Below are 18641 nucleotides of genomic sequence, written 5' to 3'. Positions count from 1 at the left end.
GGGAGGGTCTTAAATAGTCAGAAAAGGCTGGCAAAAGAGATCTTTAATCCACACATGTGAAGCTCATTATTCTTGGTGCCTGAACTACTTCTTAATACTTTAGGGGGACCAAACAGAATTCTTGTGGTTTGAGGGGTTGAATAATAAATGACACTCTGAATTAACTTTTAACGTTTTTAAAAAAAATAAATAAAAAAATAATTTGCTGCAGTGCATTTCCCACTTTCAGGCTGATCTACAGTATAAATGTCACAATGCCAAGTTAATTCCGCATGTGTCAACCAGCTAAATCTGCAGGGGGTTGAATACTACTTGTAGGCACTGTATATAGTCTAAAAAAATATTTTACATATTTTGCCAGTGTACATGCCTCCTACTATTTACTCATAATTTTTACTATTACCTGGATGTATGGTGAATCAGTCATTTTCTCCCTTTTTTAAAAATATTCTAATTGTTTATAATGACAAATTGATAAAAAATGTACTATTTTATTACTTAGCTTAATAAGCTTCCTTTTTCTTTTTGGGCTCCCAAATTACATTATTATTATTATTATTATTGGGGGTAATGTTTTCCAACCTCACATCTATACCCGTTATTGTAGACATGGTCTATTCTTGCTCATTATTTTGGGCTGAGATATGCCATCATACACACCTTTGATATTTCTAATCAGTGTTATATTTGTGCTTTTTTTTTCTTTATAATAAAGTCTCATTTTGTAGGACGTGCAGTCTTCCTTTTGCATATACTTTTGTTTTCCATTCGCAACATCCAAGAATGACCACTAAACCATGTATGAAGCTGTGGTGGTCCTGCTCTGAATACGGTGTGCATCTGGCCACTGCGAAAACTGCAAACTGATCATGGGGTTGTTGGGTCTCAAACCAACCTGATATGGAGGACTTATCCGAAGGATAGATTGTCACTATATAAAGTCTTAGAGAACCTCTTTGAGTGCCCATAACGGTTGTGATAATTCTGTAGGACCTTAAGACAAATATCCCACCAGCAGCACATCAAACAGTAAGTACTGTTTAAATATGGTAGATTTTCCCATAAACTAATATGGCAGGCCTGGACAAATCTTATCTAGGCCCAGGAGCCAACAATAAAAACTTTAAAGCCTCATTCAGAAATCTGTGAAAGAGGGTCTAAGTAGAGATTATGATGCCCTGACTGACTGCAGGTCTCCTGTATCGAATTTGACAGCGTGATAGTCATAAGTTAAAGAAAAAAGGGGACCAGCTTTAAGATCCAATTGCAAGTAAAATCATGATTTTATTGTTAATCCATTAAAAAGTTATACAGTACACATTGCAAAAATAAAATAAAAAGGGGGAAACCTCCATGGTATTCCAGGATTAAGAATGTTTGGCTGTCGAAAAGCGTAGGTTTCACGGATATCGTTCCCTTTATATTATTTATGTAATGTGTATATTTTTTTAATGGATTAACAATAAAATAATGATTTTACCTGCAATTGAATCTGGAAGCTGGACCCCTTTTTCCCTTGATCTTGCATTCACAAGTGCAGGGCAAGGAAATGGCCTGTGCTTCCTCATTAATCAAGACAGAAAGGGTGAGGTGGTGTTTTTTCTTCACATTTAAACTCATAGTCATACATGAGGCAGTGAAATTTGGGTCTGGAGACCAGCACTTTGTCAATGTATCATAGTCTGCACTAATACCGAATTTCAATGACATCTTAATGAGGTTTTAAAGGCCAGATATGTACAAGGGAATTCAGTAGAGAAGCAAACTACAGCACACAGGGCCTTACACATCACAATATCATGAAACATCATGCAGTGTGGATGCTTTCCTCCAGTAGGGACAGGGAAGCTTGTCAAAGTTGATAGGAAGATTGGTGGAGCTAAATATAGGACAATCTTAGAGGAAAACCTGTTAGAGGCTGCAAAGGCCCTGAGACTGGGACTTAAGTTCACCTTCTAGCAGGACACAGACTCTAAACATACTGCCAAGAGCTGAAATGTAATTGTTTAGATCAAAGAATATTCATTTGTTTTAATGGCCCAGTCAAGGTCCAGACCTAAATCCCATTGGGAAACTGAGGCAAGACTTGAAAATTGCTGTTCACAGACACTCTCCGTCCAATCTCACTGAGCTAGTTAGTCTGCAAAGAAGAATGGGCAAAGATTTCAGCTTCTAGATGGGCAAATCCGGTAGAGACAAAGGCTATGTGCCCACAATGCAGAAATGCTCCGGATTTTTTCCTGAGCGTTTCTGCATCTCCCTGGCAGAAAAAACGCATGCGGATTGTACATGCGTTTTCCTGCCAGGGACAAGCGGAAGTGACGCGTTCTTCACATGCATTTCCACATGCGGGTTGACAAGAGCTTTCCAAGCGATTTTAGCATCACTTGGAAAGTGCTTGACAACTTGGTCACACTATATAAATCCATGCAACCGGCATATATAGTGTGACCTTAAAGAATGGTTAAAAAAAAAAAAAAATCTATACTTACCCTCTGATGGCCCCCCGGTGTCTTGCTTCCCTACGTCCTGGCTGCCGGCAGCGGTAGACTGAAGGACCTGCCGACGTCAGTGTCGTGTGACCCGTCACATGAATAGGACGTCAGCGCAGGTCCTTCAGTACATCGCAATCTGCCGGCATGAAAGGACAAGCGCAGCGGGGGGCGTCAGAAGGTAAGTATACATTTATTTTTTATTTTATTCTTTTTTTCACAGTTTTCTATGGTACCCGGGTCCGGAGGAGAGTCTCCTCTCCTCTAGACCTGGGTACCATCTGCACATTAGAACGCATGGAATGTGCATCTACATATACAGTGATGCGTAATCCATGCGATCTAATGCAAGTCAATGGCGGCGAAAACGCAGCACTTCCGCAAAATAATTGGTAGTGCTGCGTTTTTTTCCGCAATGATAATCCACAGCGGAAATTTCCCCAGCATGTGCACAGCACATGGGGATTATCATTGGGGAACATGGCAGACCTTCTACCATGCATTTTTTTAAGCGTTTCAGCAGCGTTTTTGCCGCTGCGGAAACGCTTAAAAAACGCATCGTGGGCACACAGCCATACCCCAAAAGACTTGCTGCACTGATTTCAGCAAAAATGGTCCTACACAGTATTGACTCAGGGGGCTGAATACAAATCATCACAATTTTTGGATTTATATTTTTTAAATAATTAGAAAACCATGTATCATTTCCTTTACAATTCACAAACGCTTGCTACTTTGTGTTGGTATATCACGTGACATCAAAATAAAATACATTTAATTTTGTGGGTGTAACTTGAAAAAATGTGGAAAGTTCAGTGGTTATGAATACTATTTCAAGGTAGTTAGTTAATTAAAATATAAATGCATTTATCTTTCTATCGGCTCTACATAACAATATTGTGGAGAAATCTGTGATTTTGTAAATATGGAAATGAAGCAGGACTGTGGAGAAGGTAAGACAAACCACCGACTCCGACTCTACAGCACGGCCTCACTACTGAGCGTGTACATAAAGTGCAGCACAGATTCATCTCAGATAAAAGCCGAGATCATTAGATCAATAACAGAACAGTCATTTATAGGACATTACATAACTTTCCCAAATTCTTATGGAAAAATTTACAGCACATTCTGCATTGTACTACTGTGAGTCGGTCCATTTGATACTGACTTCGACTCAGACTCCACAGCCCTGAAATGAAGCGTTCGATGCCTTTTCACAGGTTATTTACATACTTAGTGCCTGCCTCTCTCTTTTGATTGACAGCTGGCTGTCTTGCTGGCAGGCAGAAAATCTTGTGACTGCTCAAATCTGGTCTCTCATAGACCTTCTCAGGACACTATATTAGTGTGCAGCTGCACAAAAGCCGCCTATTGACGCTGAACCCTTGAGCACTTCCATATATACAGTATGGAAAGAAGGAGCATGCGCAGTAACATAGCGTGAGCGCTTCCATGAGAAGATTTACAAAGCGCATGCGCCATGTGTACCCGCGCATGCATAAGATTTGCAAACGCTACATGTAGTGATTTAAGCAGCAGAGAGGGTTGAAAACAAAAAGAACGGGCATAGATAGGGGCGCATCTTCCAGACCCATTGACATATGGAGGATTAGGATGTACGCGACTTATAGCGAGCAGACTAGTTAGAGCAGCGATGCGCACTAGTTTCAGAACCATGTAGCATGAAAAAAATTAGTACAATAAGGACATTGTTGTGAATGTGCTATATTTGACACTATTAGAATAAATCTAGTAATGTGCCCCAATGGTTTTAATTCTCACATGATCCAAAAATATTTTTAATGTGTAAATAATTAAAAGCCAAGTTTTAGTGGTGTCGTAGAGAGAGGCTGTTCAACTAGTGGAGCTTTATGCCCTTCTAGTGACTGATTTATGCATTACCGATTCAATCGCTCTCCCAGATCAATGTACACTGCTCAAAAATAAAGGGAACACTTAAACAACACAATGTAACTCCAAGTCAATAACACTTCTGTGAAATCTACCTGTCCAGTTATGAAGCAACACTGATTGTGAATCAATTTCTCCTACTGTTGTGCAAATGGAACAGACAACTGGTAGAAATGATAGGCAATTAGCAGAACAACCACTATAAAGGAGTGGGTCTGCAGGTGGTGACCACAGACCATTTCTCTGTAATCATCCTTTTTGGCTGTTGCTTTGGTCACTTTTTCATTTTACCATTGCTCTCACCCCTAGAGGTACAGTAGCATGAGGCGGTGTCTACAGTACAACCCACAGAAGTTGCTCAGGTAGCGCAGTTCATCCAGGATGGCACATCAAAGCGAGCTGTGGCAAGAAGGGTAGCTGTGTCTGTCAGCACAGTGTCCAGAGCATGGAGCAGATACCAGGAGATGTGGAGGGAGCCATAGGAGGGCAACAACCCAGCAGCAGGACCGTTACCTCCTCCTTTGTGCAAGGAGGAGCACTGCCAGTGCCCTGCAAAATGACCTCCAGCAGGCCACAAATGTGCATGTGTCTGCACAAACGGTTAGAAACTGACTCCATGAGGGTGGTATGAGGGCCACAGGTGGGGGTTCTGCTCACAGCCCAACACCACGCAGGATGCTTGGCTTTTGCCACAGAACACGAGGATTGGCAAAGTCGCCACTTGCACCCTGTGCTCTTCACAGATGAAAGCAGGTTCACACTGAGCACATGTGACAGACGTGACAGAGTCTGGAGACGCTGTGGAGAGCGATCTGCTGCCTGCAACATCCTTCAGCATGACCGGTTTGACAGTGGGTTAGTAATGGTGTGGGGTGGCATTTCTTTGGAGGGCCGCACAGCCCTCCATGTGCTCGCCAGAGGTAGCCTGACTGCCATTAAGTACCGAGATGAGATCCTCAGACCCCTTGTGAGACCATATGCTTGTGCGGTTGGCCCTGGGTTCCTCCTAATGCAGGACAATGCCAGACCTCATGTGGCTGGAGTGCGTCAGCAGTTCCTCCAAGATGAAGGCATTGAGGCTAAGTGCCCACGTTGCGGAACTGAAGCATATTTTTTACGCTTCTCCCTGGGGGGAAAATCGCATGCGGATTTTACATGCGGTTTTCCCGCCAGGTAGAAGCGTTTGTGAGGCGTCTTTGCATGCATTTCCGCATGCGGGTTATCAAGCACTTCAAGTGATTTAAGCATCACTTGGAAAAGTGCTTGACAACTTGTTCACACTATATAAATCCATGCAACCGGCATGGATTTATATAGTGTGACCAAGTAATAGTTAAAAAAAAAAAAGAATCAGAATGGTAAAAAATAAAAAAATAAAAGTTTATACTCACCTTCCGATGCATTCTCTGCCCCGTCCGGAGTCTTGAGCGGCTCACGCTGTTGTGTGCAGGACCTTCGGTGACGTCATTGAGTCATGTGATGGGTCACATGACTCAATGACGTGGCAGGTCCTTCACACAACAGCGCGACGGAGGGAAAACATCAGAAGATAAGTATAAACTTTATTTTATTCTTTTTTTTACATGTTCTTTGGTACCCAGGTCTGGATGAAAGTCTCCTCTCCTCCAGACTTGGGTACCATCCGCACATTGATTCTGCATGCGGAAACGCAAAATTAATGAACATGCTGCGGATTTTTGACCGCAGCATATACGCTGCAGAAAAATCCGCAGCATGGGCATTGACATTGCGGAATGCCATTGGGGACCATGGAGTGCGGATATACATGCGTTTTACAAGCGTTTACGCTGCGGAAATTCCGCAGCATATACGCTTGTAATACGCAACGTGGGCACGCAGCCTGAAGCTATGGACTGGCCCGCCCGTTCCCCAGACCTGAATCCGATTGAGCACATCTGGGACATCATGTCTCGCTCCATCCACCAACGTCACGCTGCACCACAGACTGTCCAGGAGTTGGCGGATGCTTTAGTCCAGGTCTGGGAAGAGATCCCACAGGAGACCATCCGCAACCTCATCAGGAGCATGCCCAGGCGTTGTAGGGAGGTCATACAGGCACATGGAGGCCACACACAATACTGAGCTTCATTTTGACTTGTTTTAAGGACATTACATCAAAGTTGGATCAGCCTGTAGTGTGTTTTTCCACTTTAATTTTGGGGGTGACTCCAAATCCAGGCCTCCATTGGTTAATAAATTTGATTTCCATTGATGATTTTTGTGTGATTTTGCTGTCAGCACATTCAACTTTGTACAGAACAAAGTATTCAATGAGAATATTTCATTCATTCAGATCTAGGATGTGTTATTTGAGTGTTCCCTTTATTATTTTGAGCAGTGCATTTCCCATATATATATATACACATACATTATATATACAGACCAAAAGTTTGGACACACCTTCTCATTTAAAGATTTTTCTGTATTTTCATGACTATGAAAATTGTACATTCACACTGAAGGCATCAAAACTATGAATTAACACATGTGGAATTATATACTTAACAAAAAAGTGTGAAACAACTGAAAATATGTCTTATATTCTAGGTTCTTCAAAGTAGCCACCTTTTGCTTTGATGACTGCTTTGCACACTCTTGGCATTCTCTTGATGAGCTTCAAGAGGTAGTCACCGGAAATGGTTTTCACTTCACAGGTGTGCCCTGTCAGGTTTAATAAGTGGGATTTCTTCGCTTATAAATGGGGTTGGGACCATCAGTTGTGTTGTGCAGAAGTCTGGTGGATACACAGCTGACAGTCCTACTGAATAGACTGTTAGAATTTGTATTATGGCAAGAAAAAAGCAGCTAAGTAAAGAAAAACGAGTGGCCATCATTACTTTAAGAAATGAAGGTCAGTCAGTCCGAAAAATTGGGCAAACTTTGAAAGTGTCCCCAAGTGCAGTTGCAAAAACCATCAAGCGCTACAAAGAAACTGGCTCACATGAGGACCGCCCCAGGAAAGGAAGACCAAGAGTCACCTCTGCTTCTGAGGATAAGTTTATCCGAGTCACCAGCCTCAGAAATCGCAGGTTAACAGCAGCTCAGATTAGATACCAGGTCAATGCCACACAGAGTTCTAGCAGCAGACACATCTCTACAACAACTGTTAAGAGGAGACTTTGTGCAGCAGGCCTTCGTGGTAAAATAGCTGCTAGGAAACCACTGCTAAGGACAGGCAAGAAGCAGAAGAGACTTGTTTGGGCTAAAGAACACAAGGAATGGACATTAGACCAGTGGAAATCTGTGCTTTGGTCTGATGAGTCCAAATTTGAGATCTTTGGTTCCAACCACCGTGTCTTTGTGCGATGCAGAAAAGGTGAACGGATGGACTCTACATGCCTGGTTCCCACCGTGAAGCATGGAGGAGGAGGTGTGATGGTGTGGGGGTGCTTTGCTGGTGACACTGTTGGGGATTTATTCAAAATTGAAGGCATACTGAACCAGCATGGCTACCACAGCATCTTGCAGCGGCATGCTATTCCATCTGGTTTGCGTTTAGTTGGACCATCATTTATTTTTCAACAGGACAATGACCCCAAACACACCTCCAGGCTGTGTAAGGGCTATCTGACCAAGAAGGAGAGTGATGGGGTGCTACGCCAGATGACCTGGCCTCCACAGTCACCAGACCTGAACCCAATCGAGATGGTTTGGGGTGAGCTGGACCGCAGAGTGAAGGCAAAAGAGCCAACAAGTGCTAAGCATCTCTGGGAACTCCTTCAAGATTGTTGGAAGACCATTTCCGGTGACTGCCTCTTAAAGCTCATCAAGAGAATGCCAAGAGTGTGCAAAGCAGTCATCAAAGCAAAAGGTGGCTACTTTGAAGAACCTACTCAGACCCAATCCCGGCGGCATGCATGCCCCCCCCTCAGACCCAATCCCGGCGGCATCCATGGCCCCCCCCCTCAGACCCAATCCCGGCATCCATGCCCCCCCCCCCATCAGACCCAATCCCAGCATCCATGGCCCCCCCCCCCCCATCAGACCCAATCCCGGCATCCATGGCCCCCCCCCCCATCAGACCCAATCCCGGCATCCATGCCCCCCCCCCATCAGACCCAATCCCAGCATCCATGGCCCCCCCCCATCAGACCCAATCCAAGCATCCATGGCCCCCCCCCCATCAGACCCAATCCAAGCATCCATGCCCCCCCCCCCATCAGACCCAATCCCGGCGGCATGCATGCCCCCCCCCCCCCCTCAGACCCAATCCCGGCGGCATGCATGCCCCCCCCCCCTCAGACCCAATCCTGGCGGCATGCATGCCCCCCCCCCCTCAGACCCAATCCCGGCGGCATGCATGCCCCCCCCCTCAGACCCAATCCCGGCGGCATGCATGCCCCCCCCCTCAGACCCAATCCCGGCAGCATGCATGCCCCCCCCCCTCAGACCCAATCCCGGCATCCATGGCCCCCCCCCCATCAGACCCAATCCCGGCATCCATGCCCCCCCCCCCATCAGACCCAATCCCGGCATCCATGCCCCCCCCCCCATCAGACCCAATCCCGGCATCCATGCCCCCCCCCCCATCAGACCCAATCCCGGCATCCATGGCCCCCCCCCCATCAGACCCAATCCCAGCATGCATGGCCCCCCCATCAGACCCAATGCCGGCATGCATGGCCCCCGCCATCAGACCCAATCCCGGCATGCATGGCCCCCCCCTCAGACCCAATCCCGGCATACATGGTCCCCCCCCTCAGACCCAATCCCGGCAGCATGCATGCCCCCCCCCCTCAGACCCAATCCCGGCGGCATGCATGCCCCCCCCCCTCAGACCCAATCCCGGCGGCATGCATGCCCCCCCCCTCAGACCCAATCCCGGCGGCATGCATGCCCCCCCCCCTCAGACCCAATCCCGGCGGCATGCATGCCCCCCCCCCCTCAGACCCAATCCCGGCGGCATGCATGCCCCCCCCCCTCAGACCCAATCCCGGCATCCATGGCCCCCCCCCCCCCCCATCAGACCCAATCCCGGCATCCATGCCCCCCCCCCCATCAGACCCAATCCCGGCATCCATGGCCCCCCCCCATCAGACCCAATCCCGGCATCCATGGCCCCCCCCCATCAGACCCAATCCCGGCATCCATGGCCCCCCCCCCCATCAGACCCAATCCCGGCATCCATGGTTCCCCCCATCAGATCCAATCCCGGCATCCATGGCCCCCCCCCCCATCAGACCCAATCCCGGCATCCATGGCCCCCCCCCCCCATCAGACCCAATCCCGGCATCCATGGCCCCCCCCCCCATCAGACCCAATCCCGGCATCCATGCCCCCCCCCCCATCAGACCCAATCCCAGCATGCATGGCCCCCCCATCAGACCCAATCCCGGCATGCATGGCCCCCGCCCCCCCCATCAGACCCAATCCCGGCATGCATGGCCCCCCCATCAGACCCAATCCCGGCATGCATGGCCCCCCCATCAGACCCAATCCCGGCATGCATGGCCCCCCCATCAGACCCAATCCCGGCATGCATGGCCCCCGCCATCAGACCCAATCCCGGCATGCATGGCCCCCCCCCCTCAGACCCAATCCCGGCGGCATGCATGCCCCCCCCCCCCTCAGACCCAATCCCGGCGGCATGCATGCCCCCCCCCCCTCAGACCCAATCCCGGCGGCATGCATGCCCCCCCCCCCTCAGACCCAATCCCGGCGGCATGCATGCCCCCCCCCCCTCAGACCCAATCCCGGCGGCATGCATGCCCCCCCCCCCTCAGACCCAATCCCGGCGGCATGCATGCCCCCCCCCCATCAGACCCAATCCCGGCATCCATGGCCCCCCCCCCATCAGACCCAATCCCGGCATCCATGGCCCCCCCCCCCCATCAGACCCAATCCCGGCATCCATGGCCCCCCCCCCATCAGACCCAATCCCGGCATCCATGGCCCCCCCCCCCCATCAGACCCAATCCCGGCATCCATGGCCCCCCCCCCCATCAGACCCAATCCCGGCATCCATGGCCCGCCCCCCCATCAGACCCAATCCCGGCATCCATGGCCCCCCCCCATCAGACCCAATCCCAGCATCCATGGCCCCCCCCCCATCAGACTCAATCCCAGCATCCATGCCCCCCCATCAGACCCAATCCCAGTATGCATGGCCCCCCCCATCAGACCCAATCCCAGCATCCATGCCCCCCCCATTTAGACCCAATCCCAGTATGCATGGCCTCCGCCATCAGACCCAATCCCAGCATGCATGGCCCCCCCCCTCTGACCCAATTCCGGCATGCATAGACCCTCTCCACGCCGGGACTATGGAGAGAAGTGAATAGTCTTTCTCCTTAATAGCGCAAACAGCAGTGGCCGCCCTCCTGCTGCGGCTCCGAGATCCTCTGTGCCCGCTACTTAAGAGAATGAATATTCACTCTTCTCCACGCCCATGGGAGTGGAGAAAAGTGAATATTCATACTCTCTAATAGCGGGCACACAGGATTGCGGAGCTGCAGCAGGAAGCCGGCGGTTGCAACTGACATTGTGCACTATTAAGGAGAATGAATATTCACTCCTCTCCACTCCAATGGGCGGGGAGAGGAGAGAATATTCATCTTCTTTAGCAGCGGGCACACGTGGTAGCTGCTGCTACTACCTGTGCCCGCTGCTCCACCATCACAACCCACCCCACCACCCTTCAAAGCAGGGAGAACATCTGAGCTGTGATGGGACGCGGGACTGAGTCCTCAAAGAAGGACAGTCCCGCGGAAACCAGGACGGTTGGGAGCTATGCTGTTAGGCCACGGCCCCACTATCAGTATTTGGTCAGTATTTTTCCTCAGGAGTGGGAGCTAAAACCAGGAGTGGGTGATAAATACAGAATTGGTGACTTGTTTCTATTATACCTTTTCTCTGATTGTTCCTCACCTGGCTTTGGCTCCCACTCCTGAGAAAAAATACTGACTGAATACTGATCAAATACTGATAGTGGGGCCGTGGCCTTAACAGCAGTTCAGGAAACATGTCTGCCCCTATAACCAACACAGAGAATAAAGAACCTGGGAAAAAAAGACAACTGTACAGTACAAACTGATCTAGGGGATAAAGTGTATGGGGAGAGCCGGGCACGGACTAGTAGCTTCCAGCTACGCCTGCAATGACTGAACCATTGACATGCAGCAATTACACCCATCATCTGCTATTGTGTTAATGACGACACGTTTCAGCACGGAAAGCCCAGAAGCGCGTGCGGATCTCAGACTACAGAGAGGGCAACACCGTGGTGGTGCTAATAGGGGGGCACACACTGGAGACCTCACGTGCCAGCCTGGGTGTAGTGTCAGGTAACCTGACCCACAAGCACATTCTAGCTCCTGCTCACAACAATGGAGATAGCAGAGCCGAGTTTGTCACTTAGCACCACATACATAGGACTGTACCAACAGCAGAGACAATCAGCTCTGCTCCATGTGTAGTAACGCCTGAGCCACCATGGCAGCCAGCAGGGCGGCAGTGGACAGGAGCCACTTGTTGCTCAGATAAAAGTGTGGACGTTGTAGTCATTTCCCCGTCTGACATCACCGCCCCTCCCTCACTACACCCAGGCCCCGTCCTCACTCACCTGGGCCAGAGGGCACCACACGATAGAAGACGGTTAATGGCAGCAGCTTACATTACACTATCACCCAGCTAGTAGTCCCTGACACCGCGGCCGTTAACCGTACCACTGGCGCCATGATCTTCACTTCACACCGGAGAATACTTCCGGGCTTAGCCCCGATGACCGCCTCCCTGCTGCCGCCTAGTGGCCAGACCTTGTACTGCAGTGGATAAAGTTCCCCTTTGACTTTCTGACTCGGGAACGTCAGGTGACATGAGGGTCACGTGACACAGGATCCCGGGCGCATCTCCTGAGTGTGGAGGAAGCCTGCACTGTGCTGGCATGGCGGGAGCTGAGTTCGTTTTTTCACCTACCAGAGGAATAGTGCCAGTGATTGGTATATTAATGGGCTGTATAGTGTTAGTGGAAGGAAAGAGAGTTTGGGAACTGCCTTATGGGAGTTTAAAGGGGATATTCTACTTCATAAAAGTGTTTACGAGTGGGCAGCAGCCAATCAGTGCCCTCTGTGGTCACATACTGTAGCTGTAATACCAGTGGGATGGCGTATGACCTCAGAGGCCACTGATTGGCTGCATCAGTCACATGATTACCACTTGTAAGCAAAGACTGGCAGGATCATCATGGCAAAGTGCGGAGCACCGAAAGAAGCCGTTCGCATAGATGTTTTGTATATAGGGATTTATGATTTTAGGGTGATGATGGGGTTTCTAGCTGTAATAAACCTCTTCATTTAACCCCTTCACCCGGAGCCTGTTTTCACCTTCATGACCAGGCCAATTTTTACAGTTCTAACTTTATGAGGTAATAACTCTGGAACGCTTCAATGGATCCCAATGATTCTGAGATTGTTTTCTCGTGACATATTGTACTTCATGATAGTGGTAACATTTCTTCAATATGACTTGTGTTTATTATTGAAAAAAATTGGAAATTTGGCAAAAATGTTGAAAATTTTTCAATCTTCAAACTTTGAATTTTTATGCCCTTAAATCCACCAAATAGTTAATAAATAACATTTCCCACATGTCTACTTTACATTAGAACAATTTTTGAAACATCATTTTTTTTAATTAGGAAGTTATAAGGGTTAAAAGTTGACCAGCGATTTCTCATTTTTCCAACAAAATTTACAAAACCATTTTTTTAGGGACCACATCACATTTGAAGTCACTTTGAGGGGCCTTTATGACAGAAAATACCCAAAAGTGACACCATTCCAAAAACTGCACCCCTCAAGGTGCTCAAAACCAAATTCAAGAACTTTATTAACCCTTCAGGTGCTTCACAGGAATTTTTGGAATGTGAAAGAAAAAAATTACCATTTAACTTTTTTCACAAAAATGTTATTTTAAACCCAATTTTTTTTTTTCGCAGGGTTAACAGGAAAAAATGGACCCAAAAATTTGTTGCGCAATTTCCCCAGAGCACGCAGATACCCCATACGTGGGGAAAAAACACTGTTTGGGTGCACGGCAGGGCCCAGAAGGGAAGGAGCACCATTTGACTTTTTGAATGTAAAATTTGCTTGAATAATTAGCGGACGCCATGTTGCGTTTGCAGAGCCCCAGGTACTCAGGTATGCACCATGTATACCATGATGGATCACCATCCCTGTGCTACACAGGCTGTCAGCCCTGCAGATGCAGAAAATACTTTGGTCATGCACTGCGCATGACCAAAGTATCTTCCTGCTGTCTGGTGACCCGGATGTTGCCATGACGACATCGGGTCGTCATGGCAACATCCTGGAAGCCGCAGCAGACAGCGTTGGATGCCGGCAGGAAAGGTGAGTATCAGCGATCACCTCCCCTTGCCCCCGCAATGCTGCGATTGACTTTGCTGCGGGACCGCTCCCAGCTCATAGCACCGGGTGTCAGCTGTAACAATCAGCTAACACCCAGCGGCGATTGCACCCGCACAGCCTGTATACAGGCGAAATCAATAGGGCGTACTAATACATACCTGGCTCTTAAAGCCCAGGGCGCAGGTACGTATTAGTACGCCTTGGGCTTTTAACCCCTTAAGCCCCGAGGGTGGTTTGCACGTTAATGACCAGGCCAATTTTTACAATTCTGACCACTGTCACTTTATGAGGTAATTACTCTGGAACGCTTCAACGGATCCCCCTGATTCTGAGATTGTTTTTTCCGTGACATATTGTACTTCATGATTGTGGTAAAATTTCTTCGATATCACTTGCGTTTATTTGTGAAAAAAATGGAAATTTGGCGAAAATTTTGAAAATTTTGCAATTTTCAAAATTTGAATTTTTATGCCCTTAAATCAGAGAGATATGTCACACAAAAGAGTTAATAAATAACATTTCCCACATGTCTACTTTACATCAGCACAATTTTGGAACCAAAATTTTTTTTTGTTAGGGAGCTATAAGGGTTAAAAGTTGACCAGCGATTTCTCATTTTTCCAACAATATTTACAAAACCATTTTTTTAGGGACCACATCACATTTGAAGTCATTTTGAGAGGTCTTTATGACAGAAAATACCCAAAAGTGACACCATTCTAAAAACTGCACCCCTCAAGGTGCTCAAAACCACATTCAAGAACTTTATTAACCCTTCAGGTGCTTCACAGGAATTTTTTGAATGTGGAAGAAAAAAATGAACATTTAACTTTTTTCACAAAAATGTTACTTTAGACCCAATTTTTTTATTTTCACAGGGGTAACAAGAAAAAATGGACCCCAAAATTTGTTGTGCAATTTCCCCTGGGCACGCAGATACCCAATATTTGGGGAAAAAACACTGTTTGGGCGCACAGCAGGGCTCGGAAGGGAAGGAGCGCCATTTGACTTTTTGATTGTAAAATTTGCTTGAATAATTAGCGGATGCCATGTTGTGTTTGGAGAGCCCCTGTGTGCCCAAACATTGGAGCTCCCCCACAAGTGACCCCATTTTGGAAACTAGACCCCCCAAGGCACCTATCTAGATGCATAGTGAGCACTTGGAACCCCCAGGTGCTTCACAAATTGATTCTTAAGACTGAAAAAGTGTTTTTTTTTCAATTTTACGAATCAATTTGTGAAGCACCTAGGGGTTCCAAGTGCTCACTATGCATCTAGATAGGTGCCTTGGTGTCACGGGTGTGTTGCCACGAAGATCGTCACGAGTACACAGCCTGACTTCTCGCAGCTGACTTGTTGGTGCTTTGTGTTTTTTCGGCAGTGTAGGAGTTAATTCTCTCTCTCTCTGGGCTAGCTGAGGTCCAGCCTCGCCCAGCTGCAATCAATGCTTCTTTAGTGAGACTCCTTTATATTCCTGCAGGTCTGTTTGGGAGGTGTCGGTGAAAGCTTTTCATTCTGACTTACAGAGCGGATCGTGGTGTTTGGAGTTGCTGAGATAAGTGCATTTGGAAGTGTTTTTTCCCTTTCCTCGCTTTATCATTTATCTCCTTTCCCGTTGGTGTTCCCTCTGTTGTAGTTGTGTAGAAGTTGTATGCAAGGTGGTTTTGGTTTTTCCCTTGTACTGTCTCGTTCGTCTAAATACTGTGTGTGGGCATATTATTTCTGGTTCCCTATTGTTGTGATCGGGGTCCTTCTCAGGACTAGATTACTTAGGTGCAGGGATCCTCAGGAGGTAGGGGTTACGCTGGCGGCCTGGACCTCTGTACCTTTAACAGTACCTCCAGGTTGAGGGGTTAGTCAGGGTCCCAGCTTAGGGTCAGCTTAGGCCCCCTACCTCCAGTATTCTGTGACAGTGTGACATTTTCACCGACCATCTTAGTTTTCTCCAGCTACCATGGATCCAGTAGCCGGTCTAGCTCGGCAGTTGCAGAGTTTGTCCATGGTGCTGGCGGACGTTAAGTCCAAGGTTTTGCATCCTCCGGAGCAAGCTGGACCAGAACCTAAAGTAGCTCTCCCTGACAGGTTCACTGGGGGGCGGGACAAGTTTTTTGTTTTCCGGGAGGCATGCAAATTGTACTTTCGGCTGCGGCCTCGGTCATCGGGCAGTGAAGAACAAAGGGTGGGAATTGTCATCTCGCTCCTACAAGGGGACCCTCAATCTTGGGCGTTCTCTCTTCCCCCAAGCTCCCCGGTTCTCCAGTCAGTGGATAGGTTTTTCGCTGCTCTGGGACTCGTATATGATGACCCAGATCGGATCTCCCTTGCTGAGTCTAAGTTACGTAGGATTCAGCAGGGAGATCGTCCGGCGGAGGAATTCTGTTCGGAGTTCCGTAGGTGGGCCACGGACACCCAGTGGAATGACCCGGCTCTTAGGAGCCAGTTTTGTCATGGTTTATCCGACAAATTACAGGATGTGTTGGCACAGTATGACTCTCCCGCGTCACTGGAAGCCGCTATGGCCCTTGCTATTCGTGTTGACAGACGGCTTCGGGAGAGGTGCGGGATAACTCTACCCCCTGTAATGTCTCCACCTCCTACAAGGTCCCCTCATATGGTGGTTCCCCTGGTCAGTCCGGAGGAGCCTATGCAATTAGGAGGGACATCATTTCGGGGAAGGGGACCGGTGGTGCGCCATAAGACAGGAAGGTGTTTCCTCTGCGGGAAAAAGGGACATTTTATTGGGGGGTGTCCATCCCGTCCCTTGCAGAGTAAAGAGTCGTCGAAAAAACTGTTGATCCCAGGTTGTGTGGTGGACGGCAATCTGGGAGTAGGTATTTCGTCCCTAGGTTCGTCTCAGTTTCTCGTACCGGCGGAGGTGGTGGTGGGTACGAGAACTGAGAGGATATCTGTTCTTCTGGATAGTGGGGCCGGGGCTAATCTGGTTGATGCTCGGTTTGCCCGGGTTCAAGGTATGCGATTGAGTGAGTTGGCTAAACCCATCCCCATATTCTCGATCGATGCCAGGCCTCTCGGTCAGGGAAGTTTTTTGCAAGCTGTGCATGGTGTAAAACTTCAAGTGGGGGCAATACATAAAGAACTGTTGTCTTGCTACGTGTTGGAGGGTCTTCCCACTCCTATAGTGTTGGGCCTTCCTTGGTTAGCTAAGCATAACCCGGTTATTAATTGGCAAACCAGAGAGATAAGCCAATGGAGTAAATTCTGTAATAAAAACTGCATGAACACGGTCATCGGTGCAGTTACTCCTTGGGTCTTACCTCCATTTCTGGCGGACTTTGAGGATGTATTCTCGGAGAATGGGTGTCAGGAACTACCTCCTCATCGCGAGTATGACTGTTCTGTAAAACTGCTCCCTGAGGCCAAGTTACCTAAAGCTAGGTTGTATAACCTTTCTGGTCCTGAGAGGCAGGCCATGAAGGATTATATTTCTGAAAGTCTGGCTAAGGGGCATATTAGACCTTCATCTTCACCGGTGGCCGCGGGGTTCTTCTTTGTTAAGAAGAAAGATGGAGGCCTACGCCCTTGCCTGGATTTCCGTGAACTTAATCGGATTACGGTCCGAGATCCGTATCCGCTCCCACTTATTCCCGATCTCTTTAATCAGATCGTGGGCGCCAAATGGTTCTCTAAGTTGGATCTCAGGGGGGCGTACAATCTGATTAGGATGAAGGAGGGGGATGAGTGGAAGACGGCTTTTAACACTCCGGAGGGGCATTATGAGAACCTTGTCATGCCATTCGGTCTGACTAATGCCCCGGCGGTGTTTCAACACTTTGTTAATGATATTTTTCGCCACCTGGTGGGACAGTTTGTTGTCATATATCTGGATGATATCTTAATTTACTCGCCGGATCTGGTGTCTCATCAGGAGCACGTTAGACAGGTGTTACAGATCTTGCGGGATAATAAACTGTATGCCAAGTGGGAAAAGTGTGTGTTCGCCGTACAGGAACTCCAGTTTTTAGGCTTCCTGGTTTCAGCGTCCGGTTTTCGTATGGACCCTGGGAAAGTGCGGGCAGTTCTTGAGTGGGATCGGCCGGAGAATCTTAAGGCACTACAACGTTTCCTGGGGTTTGCTAACTATTACCGGAAGTTCATTCGTAATTTCTCGTCCATGGTTAAGCCTCTCACAGACATGACTAAAAAGGGGACGGATTTTTCTAGGTGGTCTGACAAGGCTTGTCAAGCATTCTCCTCCTTGAAAAAATGTTTTGCCTCGGCACCCATTCTCATTCAACCTGATGCGTCTCAGCCATTCTTTGTAGAGGTAGACGCTTCCGAGGTAGGGGTGGGAGCAGTATTGTCACAGGGTTCGTCCCCTGGTAAGTGGCATCCATGCGCCTTTTTCTCTAAAAAGTTGTCGTCCGCTGAGAGGAATTACGATGTCGGCAATAGGGAACTCTTGGCCATTAAGTTAGCTTTTGAGGAGTGGCGCCATTTTTTGGAGGGGGCAGTTCATCCGGTCACCGTCATCACCGATCACAAGAACCTGCTATATCTGGAGTCCGCTAAACGTCTGAATCCCAGACAAGCTAGGTGGTCATTGTTTTTTACCAGGTTTAATTTCGTCGTTACATATCGTCCTGGGTCTAAAAATGTAAAGGCGGATGCCTTATCTCGCAGTTTCCCTGGGGCCGGGAATACGGACGACCCGATTCCTATTCTTCAGGAGGGGGTGGTGGTTTCGGCAGTATGCTCTGAGCTGGAGGAGGAGATATTGGAGGCTCAGGGGGACGCCCCTGTTGGACCTTCGGGGAGACTGTTCGTTCCAGATCAGTTGCGACAAAAGGTGATCGAGGCACACCATAACTCAGTTTTTGCAGGACACCCG

General features: G+C 48.3%; 1 protein-coding gene across 5 annotated transcripts in view; it reads right to left on the bottom strand.

Annotated features, from left to right (window-relative positions):
- Window positions 1-12196, bottom strand: part of DENND4C (DENN domain containing 4C) — a 143185-nt gene extending 130989 nt beyond the window's left edge. For all 5 annotated transcript variants that reach the window (XM_073665817.1, XM_073665870.1, XM_073665857.1 and 2 more), the window contains exon 1: window positions 11989-12196. The gene's annotated coding sequence lies outside the window, so the exon portion shown is untranslated. The remainder of the gene's footprint in view (window positions 1-11988) is intronic.
- Window positions 12197-18641: the final 6445 nt, after the last annotated feature.

This window comes from Phyllobates terribilis, unplaced genomic scaffold (assembly GCF_046119375.1).
Source record: "Phyllobates terribilis strain yellow unplaced genomic scaffold, ASM4611937v1 Scaffold_1__5_contigs__length_1240528914, whole genome shotgun sequence".
Taxonomy (NCBI): domain Eukaryota; kingdom Metazoa; phylum Chordata; class Amphibia; order Anura; family Dendrobatidae; genus Phyllobates; species Phyllobates terribilis.
This window is presented reverse-complemented; position numbering and strand designations above follow the sequence as displayed.